The following is a 12,429-nucleotide window of genomic DNA, read 5'->3' as shown; positions in this document are numbered from 1 at the left end:
CTAAGAACGGGGCCTCAGACTGTCACAGTAAGAGAAGGACCTTACACCAGCAGACAGTGATTTTAATTCTCTCTTTTATACCTCTATAACTAGCCAAGTGATAAGAATACACCCAAATTCTTAAGAGTATAGGCCTTTACAGAGAGACCTGAATATCTATATCCTAACAGAGGGGTTCTGTGACCCAACCCATCACAGTGGCGTAGTCGAGCAGGATCTGTGCACAGCTGACTGCTTTGAGATACTGGTAGTGATTTTAAGTGAGTTTTAAGTGTGGTGACTGGAGAACAGAGAAAGAGGTTACTGGTTTGTTATTTTCTGTTTGCTTATTTTGGGTAAGGGAAATAGGGACAGAAAAGGAAGCAAAATAAGTAAGAATGAAGATCAGAACAAGCTAGAACTGCACAGGTTGCAAATTGCCCAGAAAGGCTGAACACGGAGTGCTAAGAAAGTCTCCGTTAACTAAGAAGCCCCTTAGCTGAGTGCATCCCAGTTTCAGTGAACTGCAGAGGGGGTGTGGCCCAGCACAAAAAAAGCAGGGAAATGACTACCAGTGAAGCAGCTACTAAACTAGAGCTAGCTAGACTGGAAGCAAAAGAGAAAGAAAATGAACATAAAAGACTGATGGAATTAAGACGATTGGGAATTAACGCAGAGGAGGCTGCCCACAAGACAGCTATGGAGGCAGAAACAGCCAGTGAGGTTTATAGAAGTCTGGGAGGTTTATAGAAGTCACGAGGACTTTCTATAAAACCCACAGCATAAAGGGGTCCTAGTTATTGACTGATTCCTCTTGGCACTTCTGTAATACAAATAACTAATTTTTTTAAAGCAACAGCCTCAGAAACAGAATTTGATTCAACTAAAGGCAACATATTTTAAAGGTCTGAATAGGAGACCAGAAGGTGAGACTTCCAGAGTTCTAATCCTGGATCTGGCACAGACCCTGAGGCCCTGAGCAAGTCACATAACCTCTCTCTGTCTTGACTACAGCTGGGAAAATAATTGATTTTTCGGTTCTGCCAGAAAAGTATTCAGTTCTAAAACTATATGGAATTTGTCAAAAAGATGAAAGAGCCCATTTCGGGCCAGCAAACCATGTGTGTGTGCAACACCCTGGCATCCCAATATTCACCACTGACATGTTATTAGGATATGTGTTATACAAAATATGCCTTGTGAGGTATCACTCAAAGTCTTAATCAGCTGGACATTAATATCTCGTTGGATTGTATGTGCTATCATTGCATGTGAAGTTATGAAGTTTGGCTATGTATGTGTTACTGAAACATGTCCTGAGGTTGAAAACACCCACAAGCAGCCTTTCAGGTACAAAAGTAAAAAGGCCAAACAATGTTAATGATTACCCCAAGAACTGTGTACAACAGAAACCTCTCAGCAATAGCGCTACACACTGGGAACTGTCTGACCCAAGTCACAGCAAAAGAGCTTTCCAGCAAGTGGGAAGAAGATATAAAAGGGAGGAAATGACATCATGGGGGTACCTCACTCTCCCTACACCACCACATCTGGAAACACCAGAGGAACAAAGACTGAACGGGGGGGAAGTGATGGTCCCAGGCTACAGAGACTGTGTATGAAAACCTGGGAAACCCAAGCTGAAAAGCCAAGGCAGCTTGTGCCTTAAGAATCTGCCAGTCTGTTTATCAGTCAGGGTAAGAACTTGCTAATTCATATCCTACCTATCTAGTGTATTAAGCTTAGCTTGCGTGTTTTGTTTATTAACTAGGTAATCTGCTTTGATCTGTTTGCTATCACTTATAATCACTTAAAAGCTATCCTTTTGTAGTTAAACAAACTTATTTTATGTTTTAATACAAACCAGCGTGCCTTTGACTAAGGTGCCTGGGGCAAATCTCAGCTTGGTCATAAGTGAGAATCATAGAATATCAGGGTTGGAAGGGACCTCAGGAGGTCATCTAGTCCAACCCCCTGCTCAAAGCAGGACCAGTCCCCAATTTTTGCCCCAGATCCCTAAATGGCCCCCTCAAGGATTGAGCTCACAACCCTGGACATAAGTGTTCATGGTCCTCTTCACATTGAGGGAGAGAGAGACCAGGTTTTAAAACCATATACTGGCCAGATTTGACCAGGCAGGACGGTTCTGCTCTGGGGTCCTAGGCTAGGAGGCTGGTGGTTAGAGAGCCTGAATGTGACTGCAGTTGGGTGTGTCCCTACCTGTGTGAATGCTGGTCAAAGTGCAAGTTTGGAGGGCTTTGCAACTTGTCACAGCAGCACAGTGTGAGAGGGAGCCCAGGTTGGTGGGTCAGAGGGCTCAGTGGTACCCCAGTTCCAGGTGGCACCCCAGGCGGAACCCATCACAGTGAGGTGTGTGAAACTTTTGCCCACTGGTTGGGCTTAATTTGTGCCAGGGCTGAGCCTTGGCACCTCTCATTACAAATTAAACACTTGGTTGGGCACTAGCCTGGGACATGGGACCAGGTTTGATTCCCCACTCTGGAGCAGGGATTTGTACTCAGGTCTTTCCCCTTGCTAAGTGAGTGCCCTAACCACATGGCTCTAGGCTAGGGTGTTCTCAATCTCTCCTTTTGAAGCTGTTCCACTTAGTACAAATATTAAATATTCATTGGGTCTGGACGGAGACTAGAGAGAGAGAATAGGATTCTGTAGCTTGGTGATAAAGGTACTGAGGTGGGAGGAAGGAGATGTGAATTTAAATCTTCTCACACACACACCCCTCCTTCCTCCCCCGCCACCCCTGAAAAGCTTCAGGTCAAATTTATGAATTGTTCCAGGTTGACTGAAACTGCATTTTTTGGCAAATAAATTATTTACCTGAATAAATTTCACCCAGCTCTAGTTTTGACTTCCCCACCTGTAAATTGCAGATACAAATATTTATTACACTTTCCCATGGGGTGTTCAGGAAGATCAATATTTTGAAAGTGCTCTAAAAATGGAAAAAACGAGGTAGTTACTTTGTCCTTAAGAACTCTTGATTGTACGCTGCCCTCCCACCCTACCGGTGGCTACCTAAAAGTTACATGTGCTTAACTTTAGGTTCAGTTACATTTTGGGTTCTTCTCTGTAGGTGGCTCATACCTGAACCATTAGTGGTAATTCAAGGGTTTTGTTGTTTGAACATACGGTAGCTATTTGAATACACTCTTTTGCACATTGACCAATTCAATGAGAATTGAGTTCTCCCCTTCAGGTTTCTGTTGAGTGCTTTACAGCCTTTCAGATTATTCACTTAGATGTGCAGTCTTCAGCGAAAAACAGATGCTGCAGCAGGGAGTCTGATAACAAGATTGCTCCATTTGACAGGGGAGTCATGAATAGAGTCCAGAGGGTCACGACCACTCTCCCTAGGAGAAAGGGTGGGGTCCAGAATCTTTTTCCTGTTGGACATGGGCTGATGGAAAAAGACGAGAACCAATGCTCTACTTAATTACAGTATCTGAGGGAATACAGTTACCTACCTCTAACTGTTGTTCTTCAAGATATGACGGAGATGTGTATTCTACTTAGGTATGTGCATGTCAGCGCACCGGAGCCAGAGAATTTGGCCTAGCAATACCCTAGTATGCATCACTAGCCCTGCCCCTGGCCATATAAAGCTGGTGCCATCCTGACCCCATCAGTTCCTTTGCACCAAACATCAGAAGAACAGACTCAGACGCAAAGGGGTCAGAGGATGTGGAATACACATCTGCATCACATCTCAAAGAACAGTTAGTTACAGACAGGCAACCGTTTTTCTTCTTTGAGTAGATGCAGCTGTGTATTCTACTTAGGTGACTCACAAGCAGTACAAGGAGGAGATGGGGCTCAGAGCCTATTTAAACAAGGACTGCAGGATTTTCTTTCCAAAGTTTCAGAGTAGCAGCCATGTTAGTCTGTATTCACAAAAAGAAAAGGAGTACTTGTGGCACCTTAGAGACTAACAAATTTGGTTGGTAAGACAGAGGGCTCAGCGGCACCCCAGTTTCAGGCTGCACCCCAGGGAAGCCGTCATAGCAGCTTAGGGAAGAATATTGGAAAATATATAGGTTGGTTCAAGTGAAACTGGAAAACCACTTTAGATAAAAACTTAGGGTGCAGAAAATTGAGCGTAAGGGGGTTCCGCCATCAAAGCCTGCAACTCTCCCACCCTCCTTGCAGCTGTTATCACCACAGGAAGGCAGTTTTCTGACACAGAAGGGAGATTGAAGAAGTTGTTTGAACAGAGGCCCCATAAGAGTGGCTAAGACAGTATGAAGGTCCAACAGTGGATGGAGACGAGTGACTCTTTAATCAGTGGATGGAGACGAGTGACTCCTTTCAAGAACCTCACTGCCAGAGAATTTGAAAACACCAACTTTATCTTTTCCACTTAGATTAAACATACACATGCTGCTAAAATAATCTAACACTTCATTTGGGACCGATCCTGCATTTGCTGCTCCCAAATCTATCTAGAGTTTTCTACTGCAGTGATCACCATGGTATCTGAGTAGTCCATAAAAAGGAGTGGTCCAAGGAAGTTCATGGCATGACTTGAGACAGCATGATTTGCCCCTGTATTTTAATGAAAAGCATAAGAATCTGATCTGATTAGCAGCTCTTTTTCCTAGGTCCCTCAGTGAAGTGGAAAGAGCAGTATGTTAGCACCTCGCCAATTATCTCTCTGTCCTTCATCTGCCTGTCCCCAGTTGACCGAGGTGTCATTTAGTTTGGTTGTAATCTGATGCATGGATTTCCAGCATAGGACAGTTTGTAAAGGCTATCCCCCTTGGAGGGGATAAGTCCTGTTCGAACAATGGCCTCTGCAATCCCTGTAAGAGTGAACTGAGCAAGAAAAACAAAAATCCCTGCCATTTCAGGCAATATTTCCCTCCATTTGTCCTAGTCACTGGAGATGAGCAATTGACTTTTAAAAGAGAACCCAAATGAAACCTATTTAAATGTTAGGTTTTCAGCCAGTTCCACATTAGTTAAAATCTACACAATCCATTGCAATGAACTTTGCTTTCTAAAGCCATTTTGAAGTCTCATGTCTTCCTCCCTGAAGAGTTGGCAAAGGGGCATAAAAAAATACTCTGCACTTAGCTCTTTTCATATTCAATGTGCACTACAAACATTCATTAATTCTCAGAACATCCCTGCCCCGATAGAACGCGGGTTCGCATACAACGCGGTTAAGCTCCGACACACTGCGTGTTAAGGGTGCCAGGCCGGGGCCGAGGGGTTGAAAAAGGGCAGAGGGTCTCGGGGGCGGGCAGGGGCTCTCTTCCTCCCACCCCCCGGGTCTGGGAGGCAGGAGCTGTGGGAGGGGGGCACTTTTGGGGCCCAGAGTGGCCCAAGGGATTAGCGGGAGGCTGGGAGCAGCCCACTTCGCTTCCCTCGCCCCAGCCCCAGCCGTGGTCTTGGGGGAAGGAGGGGTCTTGGGGGAAGGGATCCCCCCCACACTCACCGGCAGCGGCGGAAGCAGAGCAGCGCGGCCCCAGCCCACTTCACTCCGCCAGCTCCCAGCCGTGGCACTCCGCTTCCCGCCGCAGGTGAGTGCGGGACCTTTCCCCAACACCGCCCCCAGTGACACGGCTGGGGCCCGGGCAAGGAAAGCGTAGTGGGCTGGGGCCATGCCGCTCCGCTTCCCGCCGCAGGTGAGTACAAGGGGGCGTCCTTTCCCCAACCTCCCCTCACTCTCCAACAGCGGGAAGCAGAGCAGCCCAGCCCCAGCCCGCTCTACTCCACCAGCTCCCAGCCACAGCCCTCCGCTTCCTGCCACAGGTGAGTAAGGGGGGGCGTCCTTTCCCCAACCTCCCTGCCCTCACCAGTGGCGGGAAGTGGAGCACCGCGGCTGGGAGGTGGCAGAGTGGAGCGGGCTGGGGCCGCGTTGTTCCGCTTCCCACCGCTGCTGGTGAGTGCCTGTCAGGGGGTGGTCAGAGCAGTCAGGGGACAGGGAGCAGTCAGGGGACAGGGAGCAGGGGGTTTGGGTAGGGGGTGGGGTCCTGGGAGTGATTAGGGATGGGGGGTCTCTGGAGGGGGCGGTCAGGGAACAAGGAACGGGCAGGCCAAAGCAAGTTCGATATAACACGGTCTCACCTATAACGCGGTGAGATTTTGTGTCTCCCGAGGACCGCATTATATCAGGGTAGAGGTGTAGTATCCACAATACACACAGCGGAGAACAGATTTAGGCCAACATTTTCACATGTTGGGTACTAAACCCATAGAAATAGTGTCCTGATTTTCAGACACACTGAAGCAGCCAAAAATCCCAACACAACAGAAGTTGCAGTAGTCCATAGCTCTGGGGGAAAAAAATCAGGGTGCTATTTTAGAATTTAGGGTTAAAGGTCTCAAGAGCGTATAACTGACTCAGAGGCCTAAGTCCCACGTCAAAACTGACAAGCACTTTGGAGCCTAAACCTCATCAAAAGTCAAGGGGACTTTGGCTCCTTCGTGTCTCCAAGTCACTTTTGAAGATGAGACTTGGGTACTTCTGAAAGATTTATCATCCTCGGTGACGAACTTTAGGGACCACCACTTGAAAATTTAGGCCACACATTTAGCTGTGAGCACAATGTACAACAGGTGAAAACCCATGTAATTATAGTCAATCAACACTACTTTAAATAGTACCACATTCAAGGGAGCAAAGCCAATGAGATGCTAATTCAGGAAGTAAAAATGTAAGAATTCTCACACAGGACCATGTATTTAGAGAGAAAGGTTTTACTACACAGGATGATCCTACGATCAGCCCAGTGGCTAAAACCTGCCCGCACTAGAGCTGAAACTGGGAACACAGCTGCTGCCATCATATTTGGAACAAGTGGAAATGGCCTAAATTAGAGACAGCACATACCACAGAAAGACTGAAAAGCGTTAAAAGCCAAAGGGTGTATGATTAAACCTCCCACATCAGGTTATCTCGAAGGTGCAGCGCATCCCATTCACAGCCCATAATCTCCTAGCAAGGGCACGTCATGTCATGTGTGCCCTCCCACACCACAGAAACTGCAGAGAGGAGAAATCTCATTGAAGGTCATGAGGGATAGAGCAGGGATAAGGAAGGAGGAAACAGCCATGCTGCAAACCTACCCTCTTAGGACTCAACAGTTGCATGCATTGGTAGGTAGGAGCAATACAGAGCTGCACTGTCCCATCAAATGCTCCTCAGGGAGGGCACAATGCCCCCAGGGACACAGGGGATGTGACTGCTACACCATCCTGGGACTGGACACTGTGTGCACTTTGCTGGCTGGTGCAGAAGGACTGAGGATATAGCCCTGTCCAACACAGCTCCCTCCAGTATGTCCAGCAGCAGCATTGGATTGATACCAACCCCCTGCTGAACAGAACACAGGCTCCTTGTGACCTCCCCATGTGTTCACTCACGCCAAAACATGACCTTATGGACGTGTCTACTAAGGGTTTGCGAGTATAGCTTAAATCACTTACGGTCAACATAGTTACGTCGGCAAAATTTTAAGCCTAGACCAAGCCCTGGTTTCACAAATAGTATGGTGGGCCATCTGCTCATCCTCTAGCAGTCCATCCCCAAGGCGACAGCAGCCACGTTTTCAGCACACACTTCTGTACACTTACAGCTGGTTGGGAACATTCCCGACCAACCAACTTTTTGCCAGAAAATATCAATTTGTCAAAACGTGTTTCCACAAAACAATTGTTGTTTCAAGGAGTTTCCAATAAAACACAGGCCCGGTTCCACTGGAAATCTATCTGGTTTACTGCAGGCTCACCTGGTGGGCTGATGGGCACCTGAGTGAGGGCTTCTAGGGTTGGCACCTCTGGGGCTGCCCAGCCATGCAGGCTGCCCCGGGGTCAGTGAACCCTGGGCTTCCAGCATCTCCGCCGCAGAGCTGGAAACCTGAAAACCCCAGCTTCCAAGCTCATCCATGGCTCCCAGGCTCCCTGTCAGTGCACTAGGACTGGAAGCCCTGAGAACCCTGGCTTGACCCAAGGGCTTTCAGGCTCCCTGCTGTTCTAATCGCAGTGAGGTACGCCGACAACATAGCAAGGGCTCCCAGCATTGACTCCCGACATGGGCCTGCAATAAATCCCACTCTCCAGAGCTGGGCAAGCTCCAAGAAAGGGAAGCACCTTTCACCAGCCCTAAATTCACACAGAATCATAGAATATCAGAGTTGGAAGGGACCTCAGGAGGTCATCTAGTCCAACCCCCTGCTCAAAGCAGGACCAGTCCCCAGTGTTTGCCCCAGATCCCTAAATGGCCCCCTCAAGGATTGAACTCACAACCCTGGGTTTAGCAGGTCAATGCTCAAACCACTGAGCTATCCCTCCCCCCTCCCTCCCTTTTAAACTTGCTATTCATTGTAGAAGAGGAATCTTGAATGCAACCCTGCCCTAAGCTAGGCAAGCTCACCTTGGCTGCTTGCGATTTCTTGGGTCCAGCAGTCAATCATTTATGATGTGCTGCCCAGCAGGGATTTCACTGCGTGCACTGTGACAGGGTCAGGCCAGATGGCTACAGGAAAGTGATAGAAGACAGATATATTAGCCCCAGGTTAAGTAGGTCCCTTTTCCCTGGGTAATGTAACAGGGAATGTTCCAGAACAATCAGGAACTTTCTGGAAACAATTAAGGCAGACAGGCTGATGAGAACACCTGCAGCCAATCAAGAAGCTGCTAGAATCAATTAAGAGGCAGGCTAATCAGGGCACCTGGGTTTAAAAAGGAGCTCACTTCAGTTTGTGGTGTGCGTGCGAGGAGCTGGGAGCAAGAGGTGCAAGAAGCTGAGAGTGAGAAGGCGTACTGCTGGAAGACTGAGAAGTACAAGCATCATCAGGAGGAAGGTCCTGCGGTGAGAATAAAGAAGGTGTTGGGAGGAGGCCATGGGGAAGTAGCCCAGCTGTCACGCAGCTGTTACAGGAGCCACTGTAGACAGCTGCAATCCACAGGGCCCTGGGCTGGAACCTGGAGTAGAGGGCGGGCCCAGATTCCCCCCATCCCTCCATCTCCCTGCTTGATACTGGAAGAGTTGACCTGGACTGTGGGTTCCACCAGAGGGGAAGGTCTCTGGCCTGTTCCCCGATCCACTAGGTGGATCAGCAGAGACTGCGAGGATTGCTGTTCTTCCTTTTCCCCATGCTGGCCAGTGATGAGGCTAACTGAGTGAATGGTAGATTTGAGCCACAAAAGTGGCCAAACTGAGGGCTGCCGTGAACCTCTGAGGCGAGCAAATCTGCCAATAAGCGCAGGACCCACCAGGGCAGAGGAGGAACTTTGTCACAGCACTCATTTCCTAGCAGCTGTAAACTTTCAGACACACATGCTCTTTGGCCAGGCTCCAGAAATGTCTGGGTCTTAGAGCACCAAGAGGTTCGTAAGCCAGGTGCTAAATTACTTAGCACAAACCCTGTTTGGGAACAGTTGTTTCTTTGAGGGGGAAGGGCTTTGATAAGAAAACGGGTGTGTTATTCTGAAGAAAGCAGTAGGAAGGGTGTAGTTTATCTAGCTTGGGATACTGAACAGAGCACGCACCAACGTTCTTAGAACAGGCTCTCGGGAGTTCCCATCACCACACTGCAGTTGGTGAAGGTGATTTTCCTCCCTCTTATAAGTTCCTTCTACCCTCTGGCTACTGTCAAATCAGCCTTGCAAAAATTCCAGTTCCTCACTTGCCTCATGAGTACATCTGTGTTTGACAAGCAAATACGCTATGACTCTGCTTCCCCCTACACACAGACCTTCATTATGAATCACCATGACAAAGGGTGGGAGTACAATTTTTGATCCTGAGATGGTAAATTTGCACAGCCGTTTTGCAAAGTCATCCTTGCCAAGGATGGCTTATCTTGGGGGCCCACAGAGGTACTCCTGAATAGCACGCTTTCCCCCTTTTGAATGCAATGAGTACATCAATTCTCAGCTAACTTCCTGTGGGAGGGGACCCCTCAATTCCTGCACTGCCCATTTCTAGCTCTGTACCCTGAACCCTGGGGTCTGTCATTAGTATATTTTTCTCCAAACATATGCCTAGACCTGAAGGGATGCCTCACTCTCCTAAACAAACAGGGATACATGCCTCAGATACACATATGGGAAGAGGTGGGGTGGTTGTAATATAATTATTTTGAGCAACAGCTCTAGAAGTAGCTCCAGTAACCAGAGCTAGAAACGACTTCACGTGCATATCGCTACAATAATTATACTCTTCTGTCCCTATATTTTAAAAGCCTCAGACATTTGCGTAAAATGACATTGGTGCGAAAGGGCATAATTATTTATTTGCATCACTAGTGCCCAACAGCTCCAGCGAGGGTCAGAGCCCCATTGTGCGAGGCACTGCACTTACACAGGGCTTTGTCTTCACTACTGCGCTACATCAGTGAAGACGTGCTATGCCGACGAGAGAGCGCTCTCTCGGTGACGTAATTCCACCTCAGTGAGAGGCGGAAGCTAGGTCACTGAAAGAGCACAGCGTCGTCACTGCTTTAAATCAATGCAACTTAGGTCACTCGGGGGAGGGCGGGGTGTTTACATGCCGCTGAGAGATGTTACATCCAACTTAAGCTGTATCGTAGACAAGCCCATAGTATGATGGACCCTGCTAAAGAAAAACTACAGGTTAATTTAAGATGAGATGCCACAAGCAGATGTATCTATCAGCGAGAGGGAGGGTGAGGCCAACGTGGGTGAGTAGACTATTACATGCACAATTCACACAGTATTTTAAACAACCGATAGATACTACAGACAACAAATCAGTCGCCCCTACTACTGGTCTACCAGCCTTGCCATTAATGCTTTTGATGGTCTTTGAAAACCAAAGACCACACAGTTGACTTCTTCTGATTTTTATGGGAGTTCAGCATCTCTGAAAGTCAGAGAGCTTGGTGCAGTCTAGGGCACACAAGGCGGCTAGTTTTAAAGTGTTGGCCATAGAGAGTGTGTTACTGTTGTTGTGGGATCTCTTCCCTTTCAAAGTGAATTTATCGTTTGGGAAAGGGGCCAGAGCGATAGATCTGGAGAGAGAATCTTCTCTTAGTCACAGAACAGAACAACATGGACACCGAAATCTTCCTAATACTGCCTCGGCCCTGGCCTTGCACTGGAATACTCGTCCGAGAACAGAGTAGAACAAACAGGGAAAGTAGAATTGTCCATGAAAACACCAAGCCTCTTATCCACTTTTCACTCTAAATCAAAGACCATTAGTGGCATTAAATACATGGCATTTGTGCTGGAATCTGGGCTTACTTAAAGTAACGTCTGGTCTTTTAAAGATATGGTTAATCATAATTGTGTGAAGCTGTTCGCCGTATGTTATTGGAAGGCATTTGTGCTGATCTCATGTGAAAGGAGTTCTATAAACTCAATTAGTTTGTATTTCTCTTAAAGGGAATGATAAGGCTGAGAAGCTTTGCAGTGCTGCTTCCTTGAAGACACTAACTTCTAGGTTCTAAGAGTTGAGATGTGAGAGGACAGTGGTTTGAGCATTGGCCTGCTAAACCCAGGGTTGTGAGCTCAATCCTTGAGGGGGCCATTTAGGGATCGGGGGCAAAAATTGGGGATTGGTCCTGCTTTGAGCAGGGAGTTGGACTAGATGACCTCCTGAGGTCCCTTCCAACCCTGATATTCTATGATTTCTATGATATTGCAAAGGACAGGCCAAATGTAACATGGCAACCACATTTACCTACCACCATTATGGTCGTCCTCCCTTCCCCATTGCTGTAGAATCATTGTTACACCCACTTGTTTCATCCTACCTTAAATCAGACTGCAGGTCCTTTGGGACAAGAATTGTTTCTTGCTCCATATTTGTACAGCACCTAGCACAAATGGGCCTTGATCCTGACTGCACCTCCAGGAGCTACAATAATGATATGGCACATTCTCATTGTTGGCACCCAGGATCGTTTTAAGCAACATCATAGCATTTTAAAAATGTAGGTTTAATATAATAATTTTAGGTAAAATAAAGTCTCCTCTTGCTCTGCTTACTTTATCTCCTGTCCAAAGATGTCATTTCATGCACATTGATATTCTCCAATGTGGGAAGTCCAACGCATTATTTCAAAGAGTTTCACAATTAACATGCACTTCAAATGCTACAGTCCCACACTACAGCACCAAGAGGATGCCAGCATATGCTGTAATTCCTTCCAGCACTCTCTCTGCAACACAAAAGAGGAAGTTTGGATGCACCAGCTTTTCTGACAGTCACTACAGACATCTTATCTGCTAATTTCACATACGATCAGGGGCCGATAAACAGGCAGGCAGAATAGTAATATCTTCACATTAAATAATTCTCACTTGTTTTCATTGCTCTCCTTCATATTCCCTAAGACAGGATTTTTCCCAATTCCATTTCTGAGAAAGAAGAGCGCCACCTACTGAAGGAACAACAATTCCTCTGCTCCACCTGAATTTTCCTAATCATCTCCTTTACAAGCACGGACGTAGACT

At 47.2% G+C, this 12,429-nt stretch overlaps 1 protein-coding gene across 5 annotated transcripts in view; it reads right to left on the bottom strand.

Annotated features, from left to right (window-relative positions):
- Positions 1–12,429, bottom strand: part of GDPD5 (glycerophosphodiester phosphodiesterase domain containing 5) — a 340,619-nt gene that overhangs the window by 141,341 nt on the left and 186,849 nt on the right. The window contains exon 2 of one of the 5 annotated variants that reach the window (XM_073334883.1): positions 8,378–8,479. The exons of the other annotated variants lie outside the window; for them this stretch is intronic. The gene's annotated coding sequence lies outside the window, so the exon portion shown is untranslated. The remainder of the gene's footprint in view (positions 1–8,377; positions 8,480–12,429) is intronic. 5 annotated transcript variants of the gene reach the window in all.

This window comes from Lepidochelys kempii, chromosome 1 (genome assembly GCF_965140265.1).
Source record: "Lepidochelys kempii isolate rLepKem1 chromosome 1, rLepKem1.hap2, whole genome shotgun sequence".
In the NCBI taxonomy this organism is placed as follows: Eukaryota; Metazoa; Chordata; order Testudines; family Cheloniidae; genus Lepidochelys; species Lepidochelys kempii.
This window is presented reverse-complemented; position numbering and strand designations above follow the sequence as displayed.